The 10,438-nt window shown below is 41.2% G+C and overlaps 1 long non-coding RNA gene across 1 annotated transcript; it reads left to right on the forward strand.

The window, feature by feature from the left end:
• Positions 1-643: 643 nt before the first annotated feature.
• On the forward strand, positions 644-3,813 carry LOC128491164 (uncharacterized). Its single transcript, XR_008354016.1, has 2 exons — positions 644-985; positions 3,132-3,813. It is a non-coding gene; the product is annotated as an uncharacterized LOC128491164 (long non-coding RNA).
• Positions 3,814-10,438: the final 6,625 nt, after the last annotated feature.

Genomic DNA, 10,438 nt, shown 5'->3' on the forward strand with positions numbered 1-10,438 from the left:
AGACAGGTGTTTTAGGTGTGCGTCCAAAGCAGGTACCCCTACCTCTGGGGTGTCGGTAGGCAAAACAACCGGGTGGAAACCGTAGACACAATAAAAGGGGGTGTGTTGGGTGGAGCCTTGTGGGAGGAGGTCAGCCCAGTCATTCTGGCTGTCATTAACAAAAGCATGTAGATATTGTTCAAGGTGCTGATTAGAGCGTTCCGCTGCCCCGTTGGTTTGGGGGTGATGTAAGAAATCATTTTTATACTTTTATTTTGTTCTGCACATTTTAGGCCTGAATGCAACTCGAGTGCTAGGAACATATGGTATCAATTAAGTGACGTAGCTTAGAGGGTCTTGGAATGCTGGTGTATCATATTACTGTTCCAATAGGATTCCTTTACGTATACCCTAACCAAATGTAAAGGGGTATAAATTGGCATGACTACAAGGACAAGGTCTCTTTCTACGCTCTTTCTACGCTCTTTCTACGCTCTTTCTACGCTCTTTCTACGCTCTTTCCACGCTCTTTCCACGCTCTCATCTTCATCTCACCAAGATACTAAGCCTACAGTACCTTTTATCAACATTTGTTCCAGCATTGGTATTGTATGAATTGATAATTTGTCATCGAATAAACCTAATTAATAGACTTTGTAGCTGTGGTCTTGATTGCTGTTTGATCACTGGAGAAGCTTAGATATTCAAGACAAAGAATATTCTAACAAATTGACGAGCCAGCCAGTCTTTAGTCAGTTTTCTACGGCGAGCCTTTACTGCACGTTTGTTTTTTACTTTTCCTCTTCCGACAAAGGGGGGATAGTGTGCAGTTGTCTGAAGAGATCAAAGAGATCCTCTGACTAAAAACAAAAAAACCTAGCAGTGTGATCAGAAGAAAGTGTAATTCGACACTACCAGACCATTACCAGACCACGTGGTGAGAAGGAAGAGCATTCCAGAACCGTGCATCGTCCTGAGAGCAGATTGAGCAAGCAACTGATCTACGGTAAGTATGGATTTTGTTAATACTTTGTCTTCCGGAAGTAAACTTGAATTTACGTTTGTTCCTTATACGGCTAGTGATTCAGCTTTGTGGCATGATTTATGGCGTCAATGTGAAGATGCAAATAAGAAGATAGACAAAAAGATATTTTCTGGGAATAAGGATAAACACAAGTTGAGGAATGTAATGAAAATGATAAAGATTTTTAATACATTACTTGCTGGTGGTGATGATCTGACTAATAATGTTAGTCAAAGTAACTTAAAGAGTAGTGACATGGTTACAAATGAGATGCACAATGTGTGTGCAATAGAAAGGGAATGTCCTAAATGTGATTTATTAACTGAAGAGATTTCTGATTTGTCGGATTGCTTAGAAATTAAGAATTTGTTAATTACAAAATTGCAGAAAGATTTGAAACAAGTTTGTGTAATTACAAGGGGAGATAGACAAAGACACAGCTTAATTCCAGAAAATGTAGAGGATGAACCAGAGGTCAGTTCAGAACAGGAACTGCAAAGGAAGAAGCTTAGAAATAAAGCAGCAAAATTAAAATTACAGATACAAAGTGAATTAATGAAATTACTTAAAGAAATACCGCCGTATAATTCTAATTTGGATGCATTTGGTAATGCAGATGTATTTGAATCGAATACAGAGAAGCATAATTTGAATAATGAACTAAGAAACAGATTATTTAAAATTTGGTTACCTACGTACATGAGTAGAAGATTAGTAGCTCCAATAAGTTCTCCTATAGTGGAGGATGATAAAATCATCCATGGAACAGATAAGGATAGACTCCAACAGTTGATTAAGTTTACAACTGGAAATGAAAATCCAACACTTGACATACTAGAAAACCTGAAACCTACAATTTCAGAGGATCCATTTTCTTTTTTGTTAAGATTTGAGCAGGCTTACAGATTAGTTTTTAACATTTCTGATGATGAATGTCCTGCCTCTATGATTCAAGTTTTTGTTAAAAAGTTTAACTACCTGGATCATATTAGCATTGCAATTGCTTCTGATATGCAAACACTTGAGGATGCTGCTGCATTTATTGATAAAATCAGGAGAGAATGCAGACATGAAGGGGTTAAAATGAATGTGTCTGTAGTTAACATGGTTAATAGCAAGGATATAGGTAGAAAGGAGAGATCACATTTCATTCACCCCCCTTCTCCCCCTCAGGAATATAAACATACCCAGATGCAGAATCCCAGGGGACACAGGTTTTGGAATAAAGAGTCTTTTCACTGTTTCTACTGCAAGAAACTGGGACATTTTAAAAGACAATGTCGCAAATTTCTCTATAGTAAAAAATTAAATGAGCAAAGAAAATCAAATGGATTTGTTTACAGTTCAGATCCAAATGTATATAATAACAGGGCCGTAACACCTCAAAGAGATTTACTTTACACTCCAATGATTAGGCAAATCAGGGAGATTGAAGTTAATAAAGAAGATTTACCTAATACAGGAACTACACAGGAATATGTTTGTTGTAAGTGTCGTGAGAGCTATAATACGTAGATCTATGTTGATTCAGTATACAGGGAGCTAGTATAGCAATTAACTCTAATTCGTACTGTATCCCTGCACTCTGTCTTCTATGAAGATGTTTTGAATAAGTTAATTTATTTATAAGAAAGACTATATGAACAACATCAGATGTGTTATATGTTAACGTTTTGTGTTTTGTTTTATTCTTTAATGTTATATGTTGTATCTGTTAAACTGCTACTACATAGTGTCCATCATTTGCAGAAGTACAAGTTAGGGATATTTCCTTTCTTGCTTCTCAGGTTGATTCAAAACCTTAATTTAGTTCATGAGAACAGGGTTTTGTGTCATGACTAAAAAGGATTACTATGTATTGTATTGATCAAATATGTTTTTCCGTAATCAATTGAAGTATTAATTATTTACTATTGTCCATAAATTCATCTCATGATCCAAATTCATGTGTTATAATTTGCTATTTGGTTATTTGATGAAATGATGCAGTCTTTAATGTTAATCATTTTAAACAATTTCTTAAGAATCATATTAGAACCATACATCATGTTTTATAGTGAGGTGCTACAATAATAAAGGTTTTGTATCAGCTAAGATTTTGATGCTGCAAATCTGTTGTGTTTTTTAGGTTGTATGTAAGAATCGAATGGACAATGCAAATCATTAAAAAGTTCATCATGGCAAAGACATCTGACATTCAAGAAGAGACAATCCTTTTTGTTTCTAGCAGTTCTGACGGTGACCATACTGATGATTGACGGTTCTAAGGAAGATCTACAGAGTCAAGAAGATCTACAGATTTGACAACCAATTTATAGCCAATTTAACAATACTCAAGGGTTCCCAGACATAATTAAGAAGAAAAGAGAAATTGATGATTTCAATGGTCATGTGTGTTTTGGTGTAATGAAAGGGTACTTATCAGTTTGTAACATTAGAATTAACTTTACTAGACAAAGTAATGTGAGGTTAAATGTTATGATAGGGCCTAAATATTTATTTAGTTGGACTAAAGGGACCTACACACAAGATGATAAATTTGGGTTTTGGGAACATATCATAAACAAAGTAGTTTTATTGAGTATAGTGATAGAATGTAGTAATGATGTGTGTAAAGGTACATCTTGGTGGAAAAACTTTGCTAAGTCAACAGAAATTATGGCAAAATCATCTGTTGGCTCCGCTGTCACCAATGTTTTGTTACATCCATTTATTATTGTTTTATTTGTGTCTTTTATATGTATTATTTTTCAAATATGTTTATTATGTAGAATAAGAAAATCGTATTTAACTATTCGAGAAAAGATAAAGCAAGGAGAGATGATATTAAGGGAAACTTTAAGACGTAGGATGCATCAGTCTTCCACAGATTCTTTTTTATAATATTATCGTGTACATATCATCCTGCACTCACTGAATGTGATACGAATGTGATACGAATGTTGTATGAATGGACAAGAAACATTTATTTATGGTACATAACCATAAACAGGGGGAAATGTAAGAAATCATTTTTATACTTTTATTTTGTTCTGCACATTTTAGGCCTGAATGCAACTCGAGTGCTAGGAACATATGGTATCAATTAAGTGACGTAGCTTAGAGGGTCTTGGAATGCTGGTGTATCATATTACTGTTCCAATAGGATTCCTTTACGTATACCCTAACCAAATGTAAAGGGGTATAAATTGGCATGACTACAAGGACAAGGTCTCTTTCTACGCTCTTTCTACGCTCTTTCTACGCTCTTTCTACGCTCTTTCTACGCTCTTTCCACGCTCTTTCCACGCTCTCATCTTCATCTCACCAAGATACTAAGCCTACAGTACCTTTTATCAACATTTGTTCCAGCATTGGTATTGTATGAATTGATAATTTGTCATCGAATAAACCTAATTAATAGACTTTGTAGCTGTGGTCTTGATTGCTGTTTGATCACTGGAGAAGCTTAGATATTCAAGACAAAGAATATTCTAACAGGTGATAAGCCGTGGAAAAGGACAGGGTGATACCTATGGCTTTACAGAAGGACCTCCAGAACTGGGAGATGAACTGGACTCCACGGTCAGATACGATGTCCTGGGGAATTCCGTGGAGTCTAACAACTTCTCTCATGAAGATTTCCGCGAGTTCTCTGGCCGTGGGAAGTTTAACTAGCGGAACAAAATGAACCATCCTGGAAAACGGTCCACGATGGTGAGTATGGTGGTGTAGCGACGGGATAGAGGAAGTTCCACTATGAAGTCCATGGCAATATGGGTCCAGGGACGACAAGGCACCGGAAGGGGCTGTAGGTGACCAGTTGGAGGAGTACTGGGGGTCTTGATAGTGGCACATATGCGGCAGGATCTGAGGTAATCAGCCACGTCTTGTCTCCAGGAGGGCCACCAAAAACGGCGGCTTAGGGCCTGGCTGGTGCGTCGAAGACCAAGGTGGCCTGAAAACTTTGTGGAATGGTGTACCTGAAGTATCCTTAACGGTACACAGGAGGCACAAACAGTTTGTCAGGTGGGGTATGGGCTGGAGCAGACGGTTGGCTGGCTTGAATGCGTTGCAGGAGGGGAGAAGCAACAACTAGAGATACAGCGGAGACAATACGGTTAGCAGGGACGATGGGTTCCGGGTCTGGTTTCTACTCTGTGGCTGTGCAGAACATACGGGATAAAGCATCGGCCTTGGTATTTTTAGACCCCGGGCGAGATGACGCCACTCAGTAAGGGCGAGGATGACTGCCAGTAGTTCCCGGTTGCCGATGTCATAGTTCCTCTCTGCAGGAGAAAAGCGTTTGGGAAAGAACCCACAAGGATGTAGCGGCCCTTCGTATGTTTTCCGTTGAGATAAGACCGCTCCAGCGCCGATTTCTGAAGCGTCCACTTCAATAATAAAAGGTTGAAAGACATCTGGGTGAACGAGGACCGGAGCAGAGACAAACAGATTCTTCAATTTCTGGAAGGCCTGAACAGCGGAGGCAGGCCAATTATGACAGTCAGATCCCTTTTTAGTGAGCGCGGTCATGGGAGCCACAGCCTTAGAAAAGTCTCAGATAAATCGTCGATAATAGTTAGCAAAGCCGAGGAACCTCTGGAGGGCTTTCAGTCCTTGTGGTTGAGGCCATTGCAGAATGGCATGCAGCTTGTCGGGGACCATCTCGAACCCTGTACCGCTAATGACATAACCAAGGAATGGTACCCGGGAAACTTCAAATACGCATTTCTCCAGTTTAGCGTATAAACGGTTTTCACGAAGGCGTGCCAGGACCTTTTTAACGTGTATCCGATGTGAAATCGGGTCCGGCGAGTGGATAAGTATGTCATCAAGGTAGATGACAACGAATTGGTGAAGATAGTCCCGGAAACAGCCATTAACGAATTCCTGAAATACTGCTGGGGTGTTACAGAGCCCAAATGGCATTACTGTATACTCGTAATGGCCAGAGCGGGTATTAAAAGCTGTCTTCCACTCATCATTCTGACGGATACTAATGAGGTTGTAAGCACCCTGTAAGTCCATTTTAGTGAACACCTTCGATCCCTTCAGGCGGTCGAACAACTTCGTAATGAGTGGCAAGGGGTATGTGTTTTTAATGGTGATTCGATTGAGGCCCCGATAGTCTATACACGGACGTAGACCGCCATCTTTTTAAGACACAAAAAAGAATCCTGCACCGGCAGGAGAAGCGGAGTGGCGGATAAAGCCCTTTTGGAGGTTTTCTCTGACATAGGCCTCCATGGACTCAGTCTCGGCCGGGGATAACGGATACACTCTACAGTGCCAGTAAGCAGGTCAATAGGGCAATCATAGGGACGGTGAGGAGGCAAGGAGTCAGCCTCCTTCTTATCAAACATGTCAGCATATTCCTGGTATTGCGGAGTTAGGGTGGTGGTATCCAAGGAGGCGATTTTCTCTATGCATGGTTGAGGGAACATGCAGGAGGAGCACCGCCAGGAAGCGATCTCACGGGTAGACCAATCGATGTCAGGGTTATGCAGCTGCAGCCAAGGGTAGCCCAAGACAATGGGGGCAGCCGGAGAAGTTATCACATGGAGTGTTATAGTCTCTTTATGGAGAACCCCTACTCTGAGACGAAGCGGGGTAGTTTCGTGGGTCACCGCTACAGGTTGAAGAGGTCGACCGTCGATGGCCTCCACGAAGATCGGGGAGGTTTTCTCCTGCAAGGGTATATTTCGGAGCCTGTAGAAGTCATGGTCAATAAAGTTTCCTGCGACTCCAGAGTCTATAAGGGCTGGAGCCAGAATGGTGCTCTCCTGAACAGTGAGAGATGTAGGCACGAACATACGAGGCACCCGGTCATGGGGAAAGGCAGCAGAAAGGCCTAGAGGAGGTACCCCAACCCTCCTTAGGCCTTGTAGTTTCCCGGCTTCACAGGGCAGGAACGCACATAATGTCCTCGTTTACCACAGTACATACAGAGGTCCTGTTGGCGCCGGAGGGCGCCACAGAGATGTGTGGAGCCGATCTGCATGGGCAGGCGGAAGAGAAGCAGAGTCAGAAGAAGCCGGACGTGGCGCAAAACGCACTGGAGCCCTCCTTTGGCGATGTCGCTATACCTGGCGTTCCCGGAGGCGCAGATCAATGTGGCCAATGTAGGCGATGAGTTCTTCCAAGTCCGTGGGCAGGTCCCAGGCAGCCACCTCATCTTTTAGGCGGTCAGATAGGCCATTAGTGAAGGCAGCAACCAAGGTGTTGTTGTTCCATGCCACTTCTGCAGGAATTCAATGGCATAGTCAGATAAGCTGCGTGTACCCTGACGCAGTGAGAAGAGACTTGACGAGGCAATATGGCCGCGACCTGGTCTGTCAAATACTTGACTGAAAGTGGTTACAAAGTCAGTATAACCGTTGACCCCTGGAGAATTGTGTTCCCAAAGAGGAGTTGCCCAGGCCAGAGCCCTGTCAGTGAGTAGGGAGATGACATACCCCACACGGGCTCTATCTGAAGGAAACAAGTAGAGAGACATCTCGAAGTGAATGGAGCACTGATTGAGGAATCCACGACAGGTAGCAGGATCTCCTCCATATCTGGGAGGCGGTAAACGGAGGGTATGAAGACCTGGATCAGCAGGCGGTGCAACAGCAACAGGTGCAGCAGCAGGCACAGGAGGAGGACCACGTGCTGGATCAGTCCTCGCCAGGAGTGTTTGCAAAGCCTGAGCAAACTGGTCCATGCGAAGATCCAGACTTTCAATACGGGCTTTACAGGTAGACATCTTCTGGCCAATCTCCGCGGGATCCATGGTGACCCTTGGTACTGTAACGATTGGATGAGGAGGACCCCGGATGGCGGAGTGAGCCAGGCAAACAGGAACCAGGAGTAGCCAGGAGAGCTGGAACCAAGAATCAGGTCTGGTAACCGGTAAAGCAGGAAGCCGAATCAAATCCAGAAGAGTAGTCAAACAAGCCGAGTCAATACCAACAATCAGAGAACAGGCGCCAAATCAGAAAACAGGAGCAAAGTCAGCAAGCTTGGTCAAACAAAGAAATAGTCACAGCAAGTCGCACAGGAAAACCACAGAATACACCAACCAAGGGTGACCCAGAAGAGGAAGTCCAGGTTTAAATAGGGACAGGTGGAGGTGTGTCCTGCATTAATTATGTTTTGACCACACGGTGGCGCTGTGCTACCTGTTTGCCGCGTGGTCGGCCACGCAGTGAAGACGCCGACCGGGTAGCGGTGGTAATCGCTGCCCGGGAAGCCGGCCGAGGAGGAAGCGTTGCAGGACCGACCACGGCGCGGGACCGGAGAGGCAGGTAAGTCCTTACACATTCTTATACACTTATGGATATAGGGCGAGGCATCGCACATACGCCTTACAGAGTTCATGACCTTATTTGGCCACGTTTTATTTCGTTTACGCAAACATCCTTTGGTTGCCTCAACCGCAAACCACCAAAAGACAGTTTCTAACGTACCAATGGATTGACAATAACATGTGAGTTATCTACTGAAAGAACATTATATACCAATATTCTTTCACAATTTAAAATGAAAGTGTTAAATTAGTTGCCAACTATTCTCAGTAGTTTACATGCATAGTAAATTATGTAACTTAATTGATTATTTACTATTCTGGCATCTGTCATAAAAAGGACAAATGAGCAAGAACAGTCTTTGCATTTTTATTGCTTGCTAATGAGCCATCAAATTCCTTGACACATATTAAGATGAACTACCCTAATTAATGTATGCAAGGGGTCAGTGAATAAAAATAACAACATGCATACTTATAAACTAAATCCACAATCCAAATGCATTTGACAGACTGTTGATATAATAAAAAGAAATTAGTAACAAACAGGACCTTTAAAGTCATCTTGTAACCGAAAGAAATGATCACATTAACCAGTAGAACATGTTGTTTCCTTAACATGTTTTTTGTGGGATTATAATTAATAGATTCTAACTGTGTGGTATGAATTTTACTTTGCTAATAGTATAGGGCACACACCATGACTCCCAATAAGAGTAGATTGCAATTAAAAAAAAAAAAAAAAGCAAAAAGCAAAGAGTTAATAGGAAATAAAAATTAGCTGTACATGTAGATTTCATACACAGCCTATATAGGCCATATTGCAGAGTAGGCACACATTTGCCCCCTAGATTCTACGTAACAATTTAAATTCAATTGTATCTCTCTAAATTGACAACAGCTGAATACAATTATGGTCCCAGAAGAAAAATAAATTAAATGATCCTGAAAAAAACAAATCAATAAATATATTTGGTTCCCCAGAATCTCAAAGCTTGGTACAAATACAACAACTTAAAACCGGCTTAGCAGAGAGAAGAGTTTCCATCGACCCAAAACTGGGAACTCAACCTCTACCAGCTGAGGTTCTTTCACCCGGTCTCACCCAAGATTCTCTAAATGCGATATTGGAGAAGTTGTATGCTAAAATAAAAAAGGACTCTGACCTCAACACGAACACACTAAACCAAGAAATGTCTAATATTGGAGGGAAATTGCGGATTCAGGCAAACATCCTCACCCCAATACAGGAAGATCTTATTAGGATACAAAATGAGAACTCTGAACTAAAATCTAAAGTCCAATACCTGGAAGCCAAAGTATGAGATCTAGAAGATCGGTCACGTAGAAACATTTTTAAAATTAGAGGTATACCAGATAGTGTGGTTTACCCAGAACTGGAAGAATATTTTCTCGTTCAGTTTGCATCTATAATTGATTTACAGCCATTTGGTCCCCATCCAATGGAAAGATTCCACAGACTCCGCAAATCTAAGGATAGCACCATCACAGGACCAAGAGATACAATAGTCCGTTTTACAAACTTTTATTTAAAAGATCTGATAATGAAAGAAATTCGTAAATCTCCAATAGTAGATGGAGAATACAAAGATCTAAGATTTTTTTCCGATATTTCACCAGCAACCCTACTAGCCAGAAGAAATTTTAACGAAAGCACATCCACCCTTCTAGATCTGAAAATATCATATCAATGGGGTTTCCCGATAAAATTGATAATTAAATATAATGACTCAACACAGCTTTTCAATGACCCCACTCAAGCAAAAACAAAATTAATAAAATGGGGACTAATTAAATAAAGAATCTCTCAAAATACGACGAATCGCCACATGAACCGGCCACCATTCAATAAGTCAATTTTTTTTTTTATTTACACTGTTGACTCACACACACGAGAATTAGAATTAGTGAACATAGTGCTGAGAGCATTTGGCCTCTATCACTATTTTCACTTTATGCACAGCTATCATTATTTTTATATCTCAAGGATTTACATTGTTGATCTGTGCATAATAACATGATTACAGTTTACACTAAAACTATGGAATGGAGATACCCCCCAACCAGATTTAGGGGAGTGGAAAGGTTAAGATTTAGGTAGGGGTTTTTTAGTTTCATTTTTTTCCACAGTTGACCTACACTGTTGA

This window comes from Spea bombifrons, chromosome 4, assembly GCF_027358695.1.
Source record: "Spea bombifrons isolate aSpeBom1 chromosome 4, aSpeBom1.2.pri, whole genome shotgun sequence".
NCBI classification, from domain to species: Eukaryota; Metazoa; Chordata; class Amphibia; order Anura; family Pelobatidae; genus Spea; species Spea bombifrons.